We start from the raw sequence: 18048 nt of genomic DNA, 5'->3' as shown, positions 1-18048 counted from the left end.
TGTAAAGACCTGCCAAATACAGCAGCTTCATTTTTACTGTAATTTGTTTGACTGGTATTCTTTTTGGAAAAGTGTCTCAAAAAAATGTCAGATCCCTCTTATGATCACTAACAGATTAAGTAAGTCAATAAATCAGTAAATAATATGTAAATAAAATTATATCCATCAAGGCAAATAATAGTATATTTGCTTGATAAAGGAAGGAAATTCTAATTCAATTATTTTTATTTTAGTCATTATATCTTTTTTTAATCTTTAGGGCAGCATTTAAAGAGTGTTTAAAATTGAGTTGGTATAACTCACTCAAATTAAGCAATAAAAAGGAAAGGAGAACTTCTCAAAAAAAAAAAAAAAAAGAAAAAAAAGAAAAGAAAACAAATGTGGCTGGTGCCTTGAAACACAGTTACTCTGCAGGGGTTGATGTCACTGGATGAAATTGTGAAGTCATCCTGAGAATATGTAGATGAATTGCAAGCACTCTCAGCTTCTGATCTTCATGCTCACATGCACCACCATTCCTTCCCGTCCTTCACTTTGAAGGATGATGTATTCCCTCTAAATCTCTTCCCTTCCACTTACTTCTGGCTCTACCAATCATCCATTCTATTACAGTGCCTTCTCCCTCTCCAGGCTCTTTCTTCATAGTGTATAAACACAACAGATTTTCTTGCACCATAAAAAAATCTCTTACTCCATTCTTTGTCTGCCTGTGTCTATTCTTTCATAGCCAGGCTTCAAGAAAGCATTGTCTAATTGGCCTTTCCTTCCTGATCTCACCCCCTGCTGTACCCCTCTGTGGCCAGGCTTCTCTTGTACTCTATTTAGCCAATTCTTGTAAACATCACCAGGGACTTCCTCTATCTAAGCCTAAGCTCCACTTAAGAAAAAAGTGATTTATTTTTATCTTATTTGAAAGACAGAGAGACAGGGGAGAGAAAAAGACTGAAAGATGGAGGAATAGCTTGCATACACTGGTTCACTTACCAAAATGCCCATAAGAACCAGCCCCGGGTCAGACTGAAGCCAGGAGCCAAGCACTCAGTCTGGATCTCTGATGTGGATGGCAGGGAGGCAAGTTCATTTCTTGGCTACTATAAACATAGGCGTATGGAAGTCTCTTTGACAGACTGAGACACAATTGCTGTCTTCCAGGGAGCACATTAGCAGGAAGCTGGATGGGAAGTAGAACTGGGAATTGAAACTTGGCACTCTGATATGGGATGTGGATGTTCCAAGCAGTATCTTAACAGCTGTGCCCAATGTCCATCACATCTCCATTTTTTAGCCATCATCTGACCCAATCTCTTTGAATCATAGATAACCTGCTTTTACTTAAAATTCTTTTCACCCTTGGTTTCCGAGAAACCAAATGAATGACTGTGTTCCTGGCCCTTCCAAAGCTGAGTAGTGGCTTAAAGAGGAGAGGAAATGTGATCTGTGGGATGACATGACTATGAGAGACTTCCGAGAGAATGAGTATCTCCTTAAAGTCACCCTGGTTATGACTGGCTATCAATGGAAAAGAGGTGATTATTTTACAAACCAACAGCCTGAATGCAGAGACATGAGACATAGCTTTAGAAAACGTTTCTGCTCTCTTCTTATTATATAAAGGATTGGTCTTCTCATAGCAGAGATGCTTCTTTTCTCAGAGTATCTGAGAAAAGTGGGTTGCGAGCACTCTCCACCCAGCAGATCTGGGTCCAGTGTCAGCAGCAGACGCTACTCTCTGGAAAGAAGCAAAACATACTCTTTCCATCAGTCTCAACAAAGCAGTAAAGAGATCTGTCCAGTGTTTGAAAACATCAAGAAACACTGCGCTCTTAAGTTCTTCAGCAGTTGCTCCATCAAAGGCACTGGACAAACTCAGCAGGCTGGGAAGAAGCTTGCAGAGCTGTGAGCAAGCGGGCTGCTGAGAATCTATGCACGTCAGATGAAAGCAGCTTGTCAGGAATCTCTGGGCATGAGGCAGGCTCCAAGGTGCCATCACGCATCATGCAGCCAGGGGAACCTGAACCCAACACAATGGGAGGGGAATTATTTGAAGGCAGTCAGCTAACCAGTTGCTCTAAGGCAGTAGCAACAAAAACCAAATAGATTAACTAGGTTTATTGTCAAGACTGTAAAACTTTCTGGAGGGTTGTGAAGATGCTGACTGAGAAAGATCTGTCTTGAGAAAAGTCCATATAGTTTGCTCTGAAGTAGAATTTGCATGAAATATGTGAATGATGTGTTGAAGAGCTCAAGTATCTCATTAGGGGGTATGACATTTCCACTCATGACTTCAGAGAACCTTTTTAGATTTCTTGCTCAGAAAAAAATATTTCTAGATTCTCCCACCTTCCCAGATTATATAAATTCTTAATATATGGAATATTTTTGCAATGAAAAGAAATAGTTCATGATAGTTGACCATATTTAGAAAGTCAAAAATATCTAAAACAGTCTGTTTAAAGCATCTTAATTTGAAATTATTTCCATGTGGAAAACCACCTAATCCATCCTTCTATCCCTCAACCTGTCCCCAAAACTATGGGTCAGTTAATTGTACAAACTTTAAGAATGTGGCCCTAGAGAACAGCTTTGGGTCTTTTACTAATGTTGTGTTGTCTTTCCCAGTATTTATGTGGCCATTTACTTGGTTAAATAAGTGTTATGGACAGAACAAAGATCATCCATCTTCAACACTGTTAGTCTGTTTGCATTTCACGTGAAGGGTAGAATGTGAAAATGCAAGGATTCTGATTTGTGATTTTATTGATGTGTGGCTTGCTCTTCTTGGGCTTTGCAACTTCTAATATGTTTGAGTGTTCTATCCTAATAAGTGGAATACTTTGGGATCTTAAAAAAAGACTAATCAATTGTTTCTACCTCCTTTTCTTCTGGTTGCTCTGTCTGCCTTCTCTAATGGCTGCTTTTCCTCAAAGAGTGATTCACTTACCCTGTGAGTGTCTCCCTGGTCCTCTTGACTTCTCACCTAGACCATCTCCCTGGTGCATTTCCCAGTGGTGGTGTGATGAGTTTGTAACTTGAGCTCTATCAGGGCAGAGCACCCAACAAGTCTTGCTGGGTGCTCCTCACACAAGCAAATCCACATGTCCAGGCTGAACTCTTACCTTGCGACTCCACCCAGGTTGTTTCAAGTCAGCCACACAGCCACTTCCAGGTACTTCAGTATTGGAGATCAGTTCACATGGATTGGTCAGTTCCAATAGCCAACTCCCCTTGCCATTGAATATAGTATGACTGACTGTTGGCTCTGCAATTCCATTGGGTCACTTAGAACCATTTCCTTCAATAATTATTTTGGAGAAAAAAACATATTGTAGCAAGAAATAATCAACTACTTGAAAATCTTGCTTAAAACCTTTTACCATACTTCCAGCAATAATAAAATATAAAAGATTCAATTTTGAAATGCTTGCATGTTTGTTATATTGTCTTTGACATCGTTTTTTGGAATTAGTGAGTAAGCTCAAGGAACGTTAACCATAGTTATTTCCAAGTTTGAGGAAGGATTGCAATTCATTTATTTCTATGCTTTGATTTTATCATAGTCATAAATAAATAAATAGATACAACATCCAAATACTATATAATTTATGTAGTTTCAATTTATATGACTGTAGTAAGATTACATTTACATTTAATAAAATATGGGGACTTGGGGCCAGCACTTTGGCACAGCTGGAAAAGCCTCGCCTGCAGTGCCGGCATTCTACATGGAAGCCGGTTAGAGACCCGGCTGCTTCACTTCCAATGTAGCTCTCTGCTGTGGGCTGGGAAGGCGGTAGAGGTTGACCCGTGTGCTTGGGCCCCTGCACTCATGTGGGAGACCCAGAAGTGGCTCCTGGCTCCTGGCTTCGATTTGGCCCAGCTCTGGCTGTTGCGACCATATGAAGAGTGAACCAGAGGATGGAAAACCTTTCTTTTTCTGCCTCTGCCTCTTTCTAACTCTGCCTTTCGAATTAATAAATAAATCTAAAATAAAATAAAATAAAATAAAATATAGGGCCGCTGTTGTGATGTAGCAGGTTAAGCCACTGCCTGCACCACTGGCATCCCATGTGGGTGCTGGATCCAGTCCCAACTGTTCTACTTTTGATCCATCTTTCTGGTAAGTGTAACTGGGAAAGCAGTAGAGGATGGCCTAAGTGCTGTGGTCCTGCACACATGTGGGAGAAATAGAAGAAGCTCCTGGATCCTGGCTTCGGTTTGGCCTAGCCCTGTCCATTGTGGCCATTTGTGGAGTGAATCAATGTATGGAAGATAATCTTTCTTTCTCCCTCTCTCTCTCTTTTTGTAACTCTGCCTTTCAGATAAATGAAATAAATCTTTTTTAAAAAATATAATCTATTGGCATATATAACTATCATATTGAAAATACAACTTTTCACTTTCAACCTTAGGACTATAACATTGATAGATGAAAGACAGCATGTTTAACACTAAAGTTGTTCATTAAGAGTCAAAAGATAAATAGCAAATGGAATACCTATTCATCCAAATCCGTCTGGGATAATTTCATATTTTTCTTCAGGGTGTAACACATGAATAAAAAAGGAAAAGCGTAAAAATGACACAATCTAGGAATAGTAGGAATATGGATGACTATCAAAGACTATGCAGATCCACACACATTTGGCTATCATAGAAGACTGTGAGATTAACTTGACTTCCATTTGTCTTTGGAAGGATGTGTTGGAATGGGCGCTTTCAAATTTGCTTATGGCAGCATTTATAACCACTCTCACTACTCCTAATAACTAATTTATTAGGAGCCTGCCAACCTCTGCAGTACCTGTGTTTGTAATGGAGTGAATGTTTATGTCCCTTCCAAATGTGTGTGCTGAAATACTCGAACCTGATGTGATGGGATTAGGAAGCAGGGCCTTTGGGAGGGGATGAAGCTGTGAAAATGGAGCACCTTTAAATGTGACTGTGCTTGTGAAAGGGACTCCAGAGAAAGGGTAGGGAAATGTAGCTGGAGGTCAAGGCTTGCCGTCACTCAGGGTTGCCTCAGCAGACTGAGCAGGTTGTGCTAAAAACCCTGGGAGGCCACCATAGACAAAGTCAATGAATAAGTCTTACAAAAGTCTCCTGGAAGATGGAAGTATTGTGATATCTGATAAAACATCTTGGTGAAGGGTGCCTACAATGTGTTCATGAGATTGCAAAGGCAGTATGGGGAGTCATTTTCAAAGGTCAGTCCTCCTCCCTGGATGGCCTTTGGCTTCAGTTTTCAGCCTACATCTCTTACTATTTGTCATCATTTATACTCCCAATGTTGTAAGTTTGCAAACTTGGAATTGGTACAGAAGGTTCAGCCCTCTGTGAAGACCAGCCCCTGTCTGATTTCTTCAGACTCTTTCTGGCACAGTAACTCATAGCTGGGCCCTCAGGTAGTCTCACGGGTAATCCCCAGGGACCTTACCCAATGCTTTAGCTCAGTCTACTTATAACAGAAAGTGGGCCATCAGCCTCACCCTGTCTCTTGTCCATCTCTGTTCCTGTCCATTTACAGCTCATCCCTCAGGTAGAACTGAATTGAGTTGGCCTAGGCCTGATAGCAGAACTCTTAAATTTGCCCTGAGTTCCTTGGCTCAGAATTGGGCTTGGGAGCCTACACCTCCAGGATGTCATATGGGTATCTGCTGCCTACCACATTCATGCAATAAACTGTCTCAAGGGGCCAGCAGAGTTGTGTAGCTGTTAAGTTTCTGCCTGCAATGCTGGCATCCCCCATATGAAGACTAGTTTGAGTTCCAACTGCTGCCCTTCAACTCTAGCTCCCTGCTAATGTACCAGGGAAGGCAGTGGAAGACAGCCACTCATGTAGGAGATGCAAATACAGTTCTGGGCTCCTGGTTTTGGCCTGGCCCAGCTCTGGCTATTGTAGCCATTTTGGGGTGAACCAGTGATGTAAGATCTTTGTCTCTGTTTCTCTCTGTAACTCTGACCTCTCCTCCCCTGCCCCCCAAACAAATAACCAAACAAATAGAGGTGGAGGCAGAACTTTTCTTCAATCTGCTGGTTAGCTAGGTGGTGTGACAGTTTTCTAGGATCACTGCTCTGGCCTAAGGAAGGTTCTGCTTTATCCTTAGTTTTTAAAAAGAATTTATTAATTTGTTTAAGAGGTAGAGTTACAGACAGAGAGAAGGAGAGAAAGAGAAAGTTCTTCTATCCACAAGCTTACTCCCCAAATGGTCTCAATGGCCAGAGCTGGTCCAATTTGAAGCCAGGAGCCATGAGCCTCCTCCAGGTCTCCCATATGGGTACAGGGACCCATGCTCTTTGGCCATCTTCTGCTTCCTTCCCAGACCATAAGCAGAGAGCTGGACAAGAAGTGGAGCACCCAGGACATGAACCAGCACCCATATGGGATGCAGGTGTCCCAGGCAGAGGCCTAGCTCACAAAGCCACAGCGCTGGTCCCTCTGCTTCATCCTTGTAAGACAGAGGCCCAATCTTATTTCCTTCCTAATGTGTGGGATCCAATTACCTGTGGACAGGCCCCTAAAGACCAGGTCTTTTTGGTCCTGAGGTGACTGCAGCCTCAGGTAAGTGCCTTTTTGTGAATTAGAAAGTGACACTATGCAGCAATAAACATACACACATATGTTTGTATATAATACATTAAAATATATATGAACATATATTTTTAAATATATATTTATACATAAAATAATATTTTATATATTGAAATTTTCTAGCTTCTTTTTGGGTATGCAAATAATAAGAATGTTTATCAAATAAAAATTTGAAAGATTAAGATGACATTAAATATGTTATATTTGAACTTTGAATGAGTATAGTTAGGCATTTTTTGGCCCTAACTATTCATTGAAAATTTGATTTAATGTGGGTGCATAGGATCTCATCATCTGAAAACTCTATAAGTTACACAACCAGTTCTTACTCATTGGGCATTTGAGCCTCAATGCTTTGCTAAGGCTTAGCTGTTCTGTGTGGAACTGATTGCATTGCTCTTGTTTTCATCCTGGTATTATTGCCAATAGTCAGCCTTCAATACTAATCAGGCTTCTGAAGCAGACATGTTTGTTCTCTTCCCTCCTTCACTCCGGGAAGTTTTCTTAGCTGAATTGTGTCATTTAATTTCATGTTTATATATGACAATGTTTTGGTTTCTGTTTCCTTATTAGTGTAATGGAATAAATCAACCAAGGAGAACTGAGAATGGCTGTCTTACAAGTTGATACCCATCTGTCTCATGCGTGTAAAAAGCTGCCTTCAGGGACTGACTTGGAAAGTGAGCGTGGTCTTTAAAAGAGTATGTGATTGGCAAAGTCTAGGGGGAGGCACTGTGGCCCCCAATGATAGAGTGACTATTGCAACCTGTGCTGTTGCCCAAGAACTAGTGTCATCAATGTTCTTATTCTCATTCTCCAAAGTGAATGTCTACCGGATCTCCTTCTCAGTGAATGATCATGTCTGCACTTTTATTATTTTCTGGTTCCTTCTTATGTAATGGAAGTAAAACCGATAGAAAACTACCTGCTGAGGATGTGGACTAAGATAAGGATTTCTAGAATGGTTTAGCTGGGAGGGGAAGCTTACCAAAAGCAATGCACACCATTTGAGCCAGGAAGAAAACCTGAGTTGTGGTGGAATAGCTCCGAGCCCTTGCTGGAAAGATCTGACCATCGAACTCTAAAGAACAGCACAAAAAGTGAGCAGAAGGCCAAGACTGGAAAATAGAGAGCAGGGTTGGAAAGAGAGCATCTGGAGCAGGGTTTAATCTCTGAATGAGAATAAGGTGATACGCTACTTCTTCTTCTTCTTCTTTTTTTAAGATTTTATTTATTTATTTGAGAGAGAGAGTTACAGACGGTGAGGGGGAGAGACAGAGAGAAAGGTCTTTCTTCTGTTGGTTCACTCCCCAAATGGCTGCTACAGCTGGAGCTGCGCCAATCTGAAGCCAGGAGCCAGGAGCTTATTCCTGGTCTCCCATGGGGTGCAGGGCCCAAGCACTTGGGTCATTCTCCACTGCCTTCCCGGGCCACAGCAGAGAGCTGGAATGGAAGAGGGACAGCTGGGACTAGCACCGGTGCCGGCACTGCAGGCAGAGGATTAACTCATTGCACCACAGTGCTGGACCCACTACTTGTTCTTTTAAAAATTTTTTAACAGATTCAATAAAATTTGTAGACATAATTCTAAGAACATGATGATATTCACTTCCTCCCTCCCTCCCTGCCATTCTCTTTCCTTCACCTTTTTTTGTCCTTTTTTTGTAGTTTTTGAAATAACATATTTTAAATTACAGTATAGTAAAAAGGATTAATACTTCACTGGATTAGAAGTTTAACTAGTAAAATCAAAAAGACCCTAGATTATTGGGAATATAGACAGTGGCTATAAATAGCAATTAAGTGGAAAAATAACCATTCCACCCATATACAGCAAATTTTAAAGTAATCAGATAATTAAAACTGGAGTAGTATAACATTCTTAACCATTGGTATCATAGTTTTACAAAACTATATTTGTAACAATATTGCACATGGGCATTTGTTTTTTTTTTTTCTTTCTTTTTTGGTTAGTTTTAAAATTTTAGCTATATAAGGGAGAACATCTGGGGCTGGTTTATTTCATTCAATACAATGTCCTCCAGAGATGTAGATTTTGCTGCAAATGGTAGAATTATATTTCTTTTTCTGGCTGAATAATATTCCATTGTGTGTATGAACCACGTTTTCTTCATTCATTCATCTGATGGTGCATACTTTAGTTGACTCCAAATTTTTGCTATTGTGAACAGTGCTTCTGAAAGCATGGTAATGCAGGTATCTCTTTTATACATTGTGTTCAAGTCTTTTCAGTCTAAATCCACTTGTGGGATTGCTGGATCATATGGCAAGGTTATTTCTAGTTTTTTTTAGAAATCTCCACAGTGGCTTCACTAATTTACATTCCCACCATCACTGTATAAGCATCCCCCTTTGTCCACATCCTCGGTAGCATTTGTTACTCTCTGTGTTTTTGGATTTTAACCATTCTGACAGGTGTGAGGTGATATCATGATTTTGATTTGCATTTTCTCAATGGCTAGACATGTTGAACATTTTTCATACATTTTTTGGCCATTTGTATTTCTTCCTTTGAGAAATGTTTGGGGAAGTCCTTTGCACATTTCTCAACTGGATTTATTGTTTTGTTTTTTGTTGCTGAGTTTTTAGTTGGCTAAAATATTCAGGATTTTAATCATGTTGGGTAGGTGGTTTGCACATATTTTTCCCCTTCTTTTCCATGTCTCTTCACTCTATTGATCTATTCCTTTTCTGAAGAGAAGCTTCTGAGTGTGATATAGTCCAATTTGTTTAGTTTTGCTTTTGATGTCTGTGCTTTGGGGGTCTTGTCTAGGAAATTGTCCCCTATACAAATGTGTTTGAGTGATTTCCCTATGTTTTCTTCCTGCAACTTCATAGTCTCAGGCCTTAAATTTAGTTCTTTGATCCATCTTGAGTTGATTTTTGTATGTTGTGAGAGGTATGAATCTGATTTCATTCTTCTACATATATAAATCCAGTTTTACCAGCACCAGTCGTTGAAGATTCTTACTCCACTGTACAGTCTGAGTGCTTTTATCAAAAAATAAGTTAGCTGTATGTACATAGATTAATTTCTGGCCTTTCTATTCTGTTCCTTTGATCTATGTATATATATGTATTGGTTTTTCTGCCAGTACTATGCTGTTTTGATTACTATAGTTTGCAGTACACTTTGAAGTCAAGTATTGTGATTCTCACAGCTTGATTTTTCTTGATCAATATCACTTTGACTATTCTGGGTCCTTAGTGATTCCTTATGAATTTTAGGATTGCTTATTTCTAATTCTGTAAAGAATGTCATTGGTATTTTTATAGAGATTACATTGAATCTGTAGATTGCTTTAGATAGTATAAACATTTTAAAGATACTGATTGTTCTGACCCATGAGCAAGGAATATCTTTCCATATTTTTGTGTACATGATGATTTATTTCATCAATGTTTGATGATTTTCATTGTAGAGATCTTTCACTTACTTGGTTAAATTTATTCCTAAATATTTGATTTTTTGGTGGCTATTGTGAATGGAATTTCTTCCTTGATTTCTCTTTCTGTGAATTTATAATTAGCATATAAAAACTACTATTTCTTCATATATTTCATATTCCTGATGAACATAGATGTAAAAATCCTCAATAAAATTCTGGCTAATAGAATGCAACAACACATCAGAAAAATCATCCACCCAGACCAAGTAGAATTTATCCCTGGTATGCAGGGATGGTTCAATGTTCACAAATCAATGAATGTGATACACCACATTAACAGACTGCAGAAGAAAAACCATATGATTATCTCAATAGATGCAGAGAAAGCATTTGATAAAATACAACATCCTTTCATGATGAAAACTCTAAGTAAATTGGGTATGGAAGGAACATTCCTCAATACAATCAAAGCAATTTATGAAAAACCCACGGCCAGCATCCCATTGAATGGGGAAAAGTTGGAAGCATTTCCACTGAGATCTGGTACCAGACAGGGATGCCCACTCTCACCACTGCTATTCAATATAGTTCTGGAAGTTTTAGCTGGAGCCATTAGGCAAGAAAAAGAAATTAAAGGGTTACAAATTGGGAAGGAAGAACTCAAACTATCCCTCTTTGCATTTGATGTGATTCTTTATTTAGGGGATCCAAAGAACTCTACTAAGAGACTATTGGGGCTGGTGCCATGGCTCACTAGGCTAATCCTCCTCCTGCAGCGCTGGCACCCCGAGATCTAGTCCAGATGAGGCGCCAGATTCTGTCCCGGTTGCTCCTCTTCCAGTCCAGCTCTCTGCTGTGGCCTGGGAAGGCAGTAGAGGATGGCCCAAGTGCTTGGGCCCTGAACCCGCATTGGAGACCAGGAGGAAGCACCTGGCTCCTCGCTTCAGACTGGTGCAGCACGCTGGCCATAGAAGCCATTTGGGGGGTGAACCAATGGAAAAAGGAAGACCTTCCTCTCTGTCTCTCTCTCTCTCACTGTCTAACTCTGCTTGTCAAAAAAAAAATAAATAAAATAACAAAAGAGAAACTATTGGAACTCATATTAGAGTTTTGCAAAGTAGTAGGAAGCAGGATATAAAATCAATGCACAAAAATCAACAGCCTTTGTATAGACAGGCAATGCAATGGCTGAGAAAGAAATTATAAGATCAATCCCATTCACAATAGCCACAAAAACAATCAAATACCTTGGAATAAACTTAACCAAGGACATTCAAGATCTCTACGATGAGAATTACAAAACCTTAAAGAAAGAAATAGAAGAGGATACCAAAAAATGGAAAAATCTTCCATGCTCATGGATTGGAAGAATCAATATCATCAAAATGTCCATTCTCCCAAAAGCAATTTATAGATTCAATGCAATACCAATCAAAATACCAAAGAAATTCTTCTCAGATCTGGAAAAAATGATGCTGAAATTCATATTTAGGCACAGAGACCTTAAATAGCTAAAGCTATCTTGTACCACAAAAACAAAGCTGTAGGCATCACAATACCAGATTTCAGGAGATACTACAGGGCAATTGTAATCAAAACAGCATGGTACTGGAACAGAAACAGATGGATAGACAAATGGAACAGAACAGAAACACCAGAAATCAATCCAAATATTTACAGCCAACTTATATTTGATCAAGGATCTAAAACCAATTTCTTGAGCAAGGACAGTCTATTCAACAAATGGGAAAACTGGATTTCCACGTGCAGAAGTATGAAGCAAGACTCCTACCTTACTCCTCACACAAAAATCCACTCAATAAGGATTAAAGTTCTAAGTCTATGACCCGACACCATCAAATTATTAGAGAACACTGGAGAAACCCTGTAAGATATAGGTACAGGCAAAGACATCTTGGAAAAGACACCAGAGGCACAGGCAGTGAAAGCCAAAATTAACAACTGGGATTGCATCAAACAGAGAAGTTTCTGTACTGCAAAAGAAACATCAGGAAAGTGAAGAGGCAACCTACAGAATGGGAAAAATATTTGCAAACTATGCAACAGATAAAAGATTAATAACCAGAATCTACAAAGAAATCAAGAAACTCCACAACATCAAAACAAACAACCCACTTAAGAGATGGGCCAAGGACCTCAATAGGCATTTTTCAAAAGAGGAAATCCAAATGGCCAACAGGCATGTGAAAAAATGTTCAGGATCACTAGCAATCAGGGAAATGCAAATCAAAACCACAATGAGGTTTCACCTCACCCTGGTTAGAATGGCTCACATTCAGAAATCTACCAACAATAGATGCTGGAGACGATGTGGGGAAAAAGGGACACTAACCCACTGTTGGTGGGAATGCAAACTGGTTAAGCCACTATGGAAGTCAGTCTGGAGATTCCTCAGAAACCTGAATATAATCCTACCATTCAACCCAGCCATCCCACTCCTTGGAATTTACCCAAAGGAAATTAAATTGGCAAACAAAAAAGCGGTCTGCACCTTAATGTTTATTGCAGCTCAATTCATAATAGCTAAGACCTGGAATCAACCTAAATGCCCATCAACAGTAGACTGGATAAAGAAATTATGGGACATGTACTCTATAGAATACTATACAGCAGTAAAAAACAATGAAATCTGGTCATTTGCAACAAGATGGAGGAATCTGGAAACATCATGCTAACTGAAATAAGCCAGTCCCAAAGGGACAAATCTCATATGGGCTCCCTGATAGGTGACAATTAACCGAGCACCAAAAGGAAACCTGTTGAAGTGAAATGGACACTATGAGAAACAGTGACTTGATCAGCCCTTGCCCTTACTGTTGATGAACAACTTAATACTTTATCTCTTTTAGTATTTTTTTTTTGATATACTTAATACTATTGGTTGAACTCTTTAATTAACACACAATTATTCTTAGGTGTTTAAATTTAACTGAAAAGTGATCCCTGTTAAATATAAGAGTGGAAATAAGAGAGGGAGGAGAAGTACGATTTGGGACATGCTCAAGCTGACTTGCCCCAAATGGTATAGTTAGAAACGTGCCAGGGAATTCCAATTCAATCTCATCAAGGTGGCATGTACCAATGCCATCTCACTAGTCAAAGTGATCAGTTTCAGTTCATAATTGATCATAATGATAGGATTAAGAGTCATAGGGATCACATAAACAAGACTAGTGTCTGCTAATACTAACTGATAGAATGAAAAGGGAGAGAACAATCCAATATTAGAAGCGGGATGCACAGCAGACTCATAGAGTGGCAGATGTCTTAAACAGCACTCTGGCCTCAGAATCAGCCCTTGAGGCATTCGGATCCGGCTAAAAAGCCCATGAGAGTATTTCAGGCATGGAAAGCCAAGACACTCTGGTGGGGGGACACCTAAATGAAAGATCTCTGTGAGTGTGATCACAGCGGAAAGATCGGGCCATCAAAGAAGGAGGTACCTTTCTCTGACTGGAGGAGGGAACTTCCACTTTGACTATGACCTTTTCTAAATAAGATCAGAAGTGGTGAACTCAAAAGGCTTCCATAGCCTTTGCAACTCATGACAAGAGCCTAGGGTGATTACTGATGCCATACACAAGAATGTCAAATTGTTAAGTCAACAACAGGATTCACTGTGCACTTACTCCTCATGTACGATCTCTGTCCTTAATGTGTTGTACTATGTGAATTAATGGTATAACTGGTTCTGTAACAGTATTTTATACTTTGTGTTTCTGTGTGGATGTAAACTGTTGAAATCTTTACTTAGTATATCCTAAATTGATATTCTGCATATAAAGATAATTGAAAATGAAACTTGATGTGAATGGGATGGAAGAGGGAGCGGGAGATGGGATGGTTGTGGGTGGGAGGGAGGTTATGGGGGTAAAAGCCACTGTAATTCAAAAGCTGTACTTTGGAAATTTGTGTATATTAAATAAAAGTTATATATAAAAAAAAGAGATGGACATCCTTGTCTTGTTCTGAATCTGAGAGGGGATCCTTCCAGTTTTTTCTCGTTCAGTATGATATTGACTGTTGGCTTGTGATAGCCATTATAATTTTGAGGAATGTTTCTTCTTTACCTAATTTGTGGAAGGTTTTTATCATGAAGGTCTGTTGAATCTTGTAAAATGTTTTCTCTGCATCTGTTGAGATGACCATAGTTTTTCATTCCTCATTCTATTGATGTGATTTATGATAGTTGTTGGTTTGTGAATATTGAATCACTCTTGAATTTCTAAGATACATCCCACATGATTTTGATGTATGTTCTTTTGATGTGTTTTTGGATTCAATTTGCTAGTATTTTGTTGAGAATCTTTGCAGCTATGTTCATTAAGGACATGGGACTGTAGTTCTCTTTTTATGTCATGTCTTTGGCTTTGCTATCAAAGTAAATATGGCCTCATAAAAAGACTTTTGCAGAGTTCCATCCTGTTCAATATTTTGGAATAGTGTGAAAGGTATTGGAGTTATTTTGTTTTTTGAATGTTTTGTAGAATTCAGGAGTAAAAGCCATCGGATTCCATACTTTTTTTGAGGGATGATTGTTGATTACTGCTTCAATCTCTGTGCTTGTTATGGTTATGTTCAGATAGTCTATATTGTCTTGGTTTATTCTGGGTAGGTTGTTAATCCAGAAATTTATGCATTTCTTTGAGATTTTCCAGTTTACTAGCATATGGTTCTTCATAGTAATTTATTATGATTTTTTTGTATTTCAGTGGTGTCAGTTCCTTTTTTTATCTCTGATTTTATTTATTCAATTTTTTTCTCATTTTTTTCCTTTGTTAGTCTGGCTAGAGGTTTATCTATTTTTTATTTTCTCAAAAAACCAACTTTTTGTTTTACTGATTTTTTTTTTCAATTTCATTTATTTCTGCTCTGATTCTTATTATTCCTCACCTGCTGATTTGGGGTTTGGTTTATTCTTGTTTTACAGTCTTCAAGATACATCAATAGATATTTAATTTGAGTCATTTCTCTCTCTTTTTTAATGTAAGCACCTAATGCTATAAACTTCTCTCTTAAAACTGCCTTTGCTGTATCCTTTAGGTTTTGATATGTTGTGTTTTCATTTTAATTTATTTCAAGAAAGTTTTTATTTCATTTTTAATTTCTTCAATGACCAATTGATCGTTCAGCAGTATGTTGTTTAATTTCCAAGTATTTATGAGTGTTCTATTGTTCTTGTTGGTTTCTGGTTTTTGCTGCTGAATATGGCACTCTGAGGGAGTTAGGGAGGGGAAGAAAGCAAGATAGCCTCCCTGCTCCCAGTCCAGCAGTTGCTCAGACCCAAGTCACTGCTCCCAGCTGCAGTAAAAGTCAGTGGGTGACTGTGGAATTCCCTCTCAGGGATCGCAGCAATCTCCTCCTACTTTGTTGTGGTGAGATGGCAGCTCACAGCCAGCAGTTGGCTAGGCCACGTGACTGCAGCAGTGTCTCTGTCGTCTCTCCTTTTGTCCCATGGATGCTTGGTTGTTGTTTTCCACTTCTTTGCAAAATTTCTATCAGTCAGAACCCTGGAAACATGTTCCTTCCTTTATTTTTTTCATACCCCAGGGCAGCATAGGTTAGTGTGGCTATACCCTATTCAGCCATCTTGGATCCCTCTCTAAGTCTCAACTAAATTGTAGATGAATCCTTCTGGCTTAATGCAGTCTGGAAAAAGGATTTCCTTCTTCCATCCATGGAAATTCCTTTTTCAAGAATCAGAAAAGGTTGGTGCTGTGGCTCACTAGGCTAATCCTCCCGGCACACCGGGTTCTAGTCCTAGTTGGGGCGCCAGATTCTGTCCTGGTTGCTCCTCTTCCCGGCCAGCTCTCTGCTGTGGCCTGGGAGTGCAGTGGAGGATGGCCCAGGTCCTTGGGCCCTGCACCCCATGGGAGACCAGGAGACGCACCTGGCTCCTGGCTTCAGATCAGTGCGATGCGCCGGCCACAGTGCGCCGGCTGCAGTGGCCATTGGAGGGTGAACCAACGGCAAAAGGAAGACCTTTCTGTCTGTCTCTCTCTCTCTCAGTGTCCACTCTGCCTGTCAAAAAATAAAAAATTAAAAAAAAGAATCAGATGAAAGACTACATTCATATAGCTTTTATTGTAGTGCATTGTCATATTGTAGTGGTTTATTATTAGTTACTGTTGTTAATCACTTACTAGGATGTACTTATAAATTAAACTTTACCATAGGCATGGGTGTAGAGGGGAAAAACTAGTGTATGCAGGGATTGGGCACTATCTGTGGTTTCAGGCACTCACAGGTGAAATGCATGCCCTAGGGGGGACACCTGTATATCACTTTATCCAATTTATGCAGAAATGGTTTACTCCTAGTAACAGTCACTGGAAGCTCTCCTATATTGCGATGAGGAATAGCGTGGAGCAGTGGTAAAATAAATTTTCAGTGAAAAAATATCTGTGAACTCTTTGTTCCTCTCTATTAAAGACACAATGGAGCAAGATTCCTAATCTGGGTCTATCCAACTCTTTGATAAGTCTCTGAAAATTCTGCATCAGAGGGGATTTTCACTGGTATTGTTACAACATTGCAAATCATGAAATCCACAGAGAATCAGCAAAGCTCTAACAGGTGATCTAACCAGATGGGTTACATCACCTTGATATTTAGCTCCCAACTCTCAAGTTTATGGGTTGTATGACTTGAGAAAAGTAGTTAATCCTGCCCAACCCAGATGTGTTATCTGCAAATCAAGAATACTAAGACCTGCCCCAGTAAGTTATTCAATGATATCATGGGACCCATGAGCATAGCAATTGACTCACAACCAGCCCTCAATAGACAGCACAATATTGGTGGTTGGCAGAGTCCAGTGTTGAATTTCCAGGTCTTATCTAATTACCAAGAGAACACCAATCAGTGCAGGTTCTTATTGGTGGTCAGATTCCTGGAGGATGCCCTGACTTCCGTTTGACTTGAGGCTGTGTGCGTCTTGGGAACTGCAGGCTCACTTCATGGATGTATGCTGTACATCTCAGGGTATTTTTTTAAATAAGAACTCTTAGCTTCTGATTTAGTGTAAGTTTGTACAGACGTGTGTTTATCAAATACACCTGTCCCCCTTCCCTGTCTTAACTTCCAGGCAGTGGGCAAAAGGCAAACAGAAAATCAGTTGCTTCAAGTGCCTTCTTTTAATCCCTCTTTGCTTTCTCCTCCACTGGTTACATGTTTATGTTTTTATTTTTATTGAATTTTTCTGTCAGTTATATTCAAGGCTTTGCCTATATACAACACCTCCAATGGATTGAAACAATTTTCATAACTCTCCTAAGAGCAGTGCTTATAACTTTGTTCTAAGAAACAGGCAAAGAAACTCATTAAGTTTATCTTACTGTGCTGCATGACTTATAGAAGTTATTTCTGCAAGCCTGGAGATTCATAAGGCAAAGTTTATGATTATAAGAAGAAGAGTCTAAAGGAAGAGGAGCCTTGTGTGATTTCAGTCAACACTGAATTGAGGCACAACTTACTGAAGTGAAAAGCACTGTAGTGCAGGGCTGTTTGCTGCATGAAACAGCACAGCTTTTCAATGGGCTTTAGAGTGAAGGAAATGAGAGCAATGGTTTTCGATGGAATTCTTAACATAAAATGGGCCTTGATTGTGCTAATCGAAGTGGAATAAGTATGCTAATGTTGATCCTGGCAGAACTTTTAAATTTTTAAATATTGATGCTTTACATTAGTCAAAATCAACATTAAAACCTGAGCGATCTCTGTAAAAGTAGTCTTTATTTTCAGATTCCAAAACCTAAATCAAGAGCAGTGTAAGGTTTTTTTTTTTTTTTTTTTTTTTTTTTTTTTTTTTTTTTGACAGGCAGAGTGGACAGTGAGAGAGAGAGATACAGAGAGAAAGGTCTTCCTTTGCCATTGGTTCACCCTCCAATGGCTGCCGCGGCCGAAGCGCTGTGGCCGGTGCACCGCGCTGATCCGATGGCAGGAGCCAGGTACTTATCCTCGTCTCCCATGGGGTGCAGGGCCCAAGGACTTGGGCCATCCTCCACTGCACTCCCTGGCCACAGCAGA

General features: G+C 39.5%; 1 pseudogene; it reads left to right on the top strand.

The window, feature by feature from the left end:
• The first annotated feature begins 1413 nt into the window (after positions 1 to 1413).
• LOC100359026 (periphilin-1 pseudogene) lies at positions 1414 to 2385 on the top strand (annotated as a pseudogene).
• The last annotated feature ends 15663 nt before the right edge of the window (positions 2386 to 18048 follow it).

Source organism: Oryctolagus cuniculus, chromosome 6 (assembly GCF_964237555.1).
Source record: "Oryctolagus cuniculus chromosome 6, mOryCun1.1, whole genome shotgun sequence".
Taxonomy (NCBI): domain Eukaryota; kingdom Metazoa; phylum Chordata; class Mammalia; order Lagomorpha; family Leporidae; genus Oryctolagus; species Oryctolagus cuniculus.
This window is presented reverse-complemented; position numbering and strand designations above follow the sequence as displayed.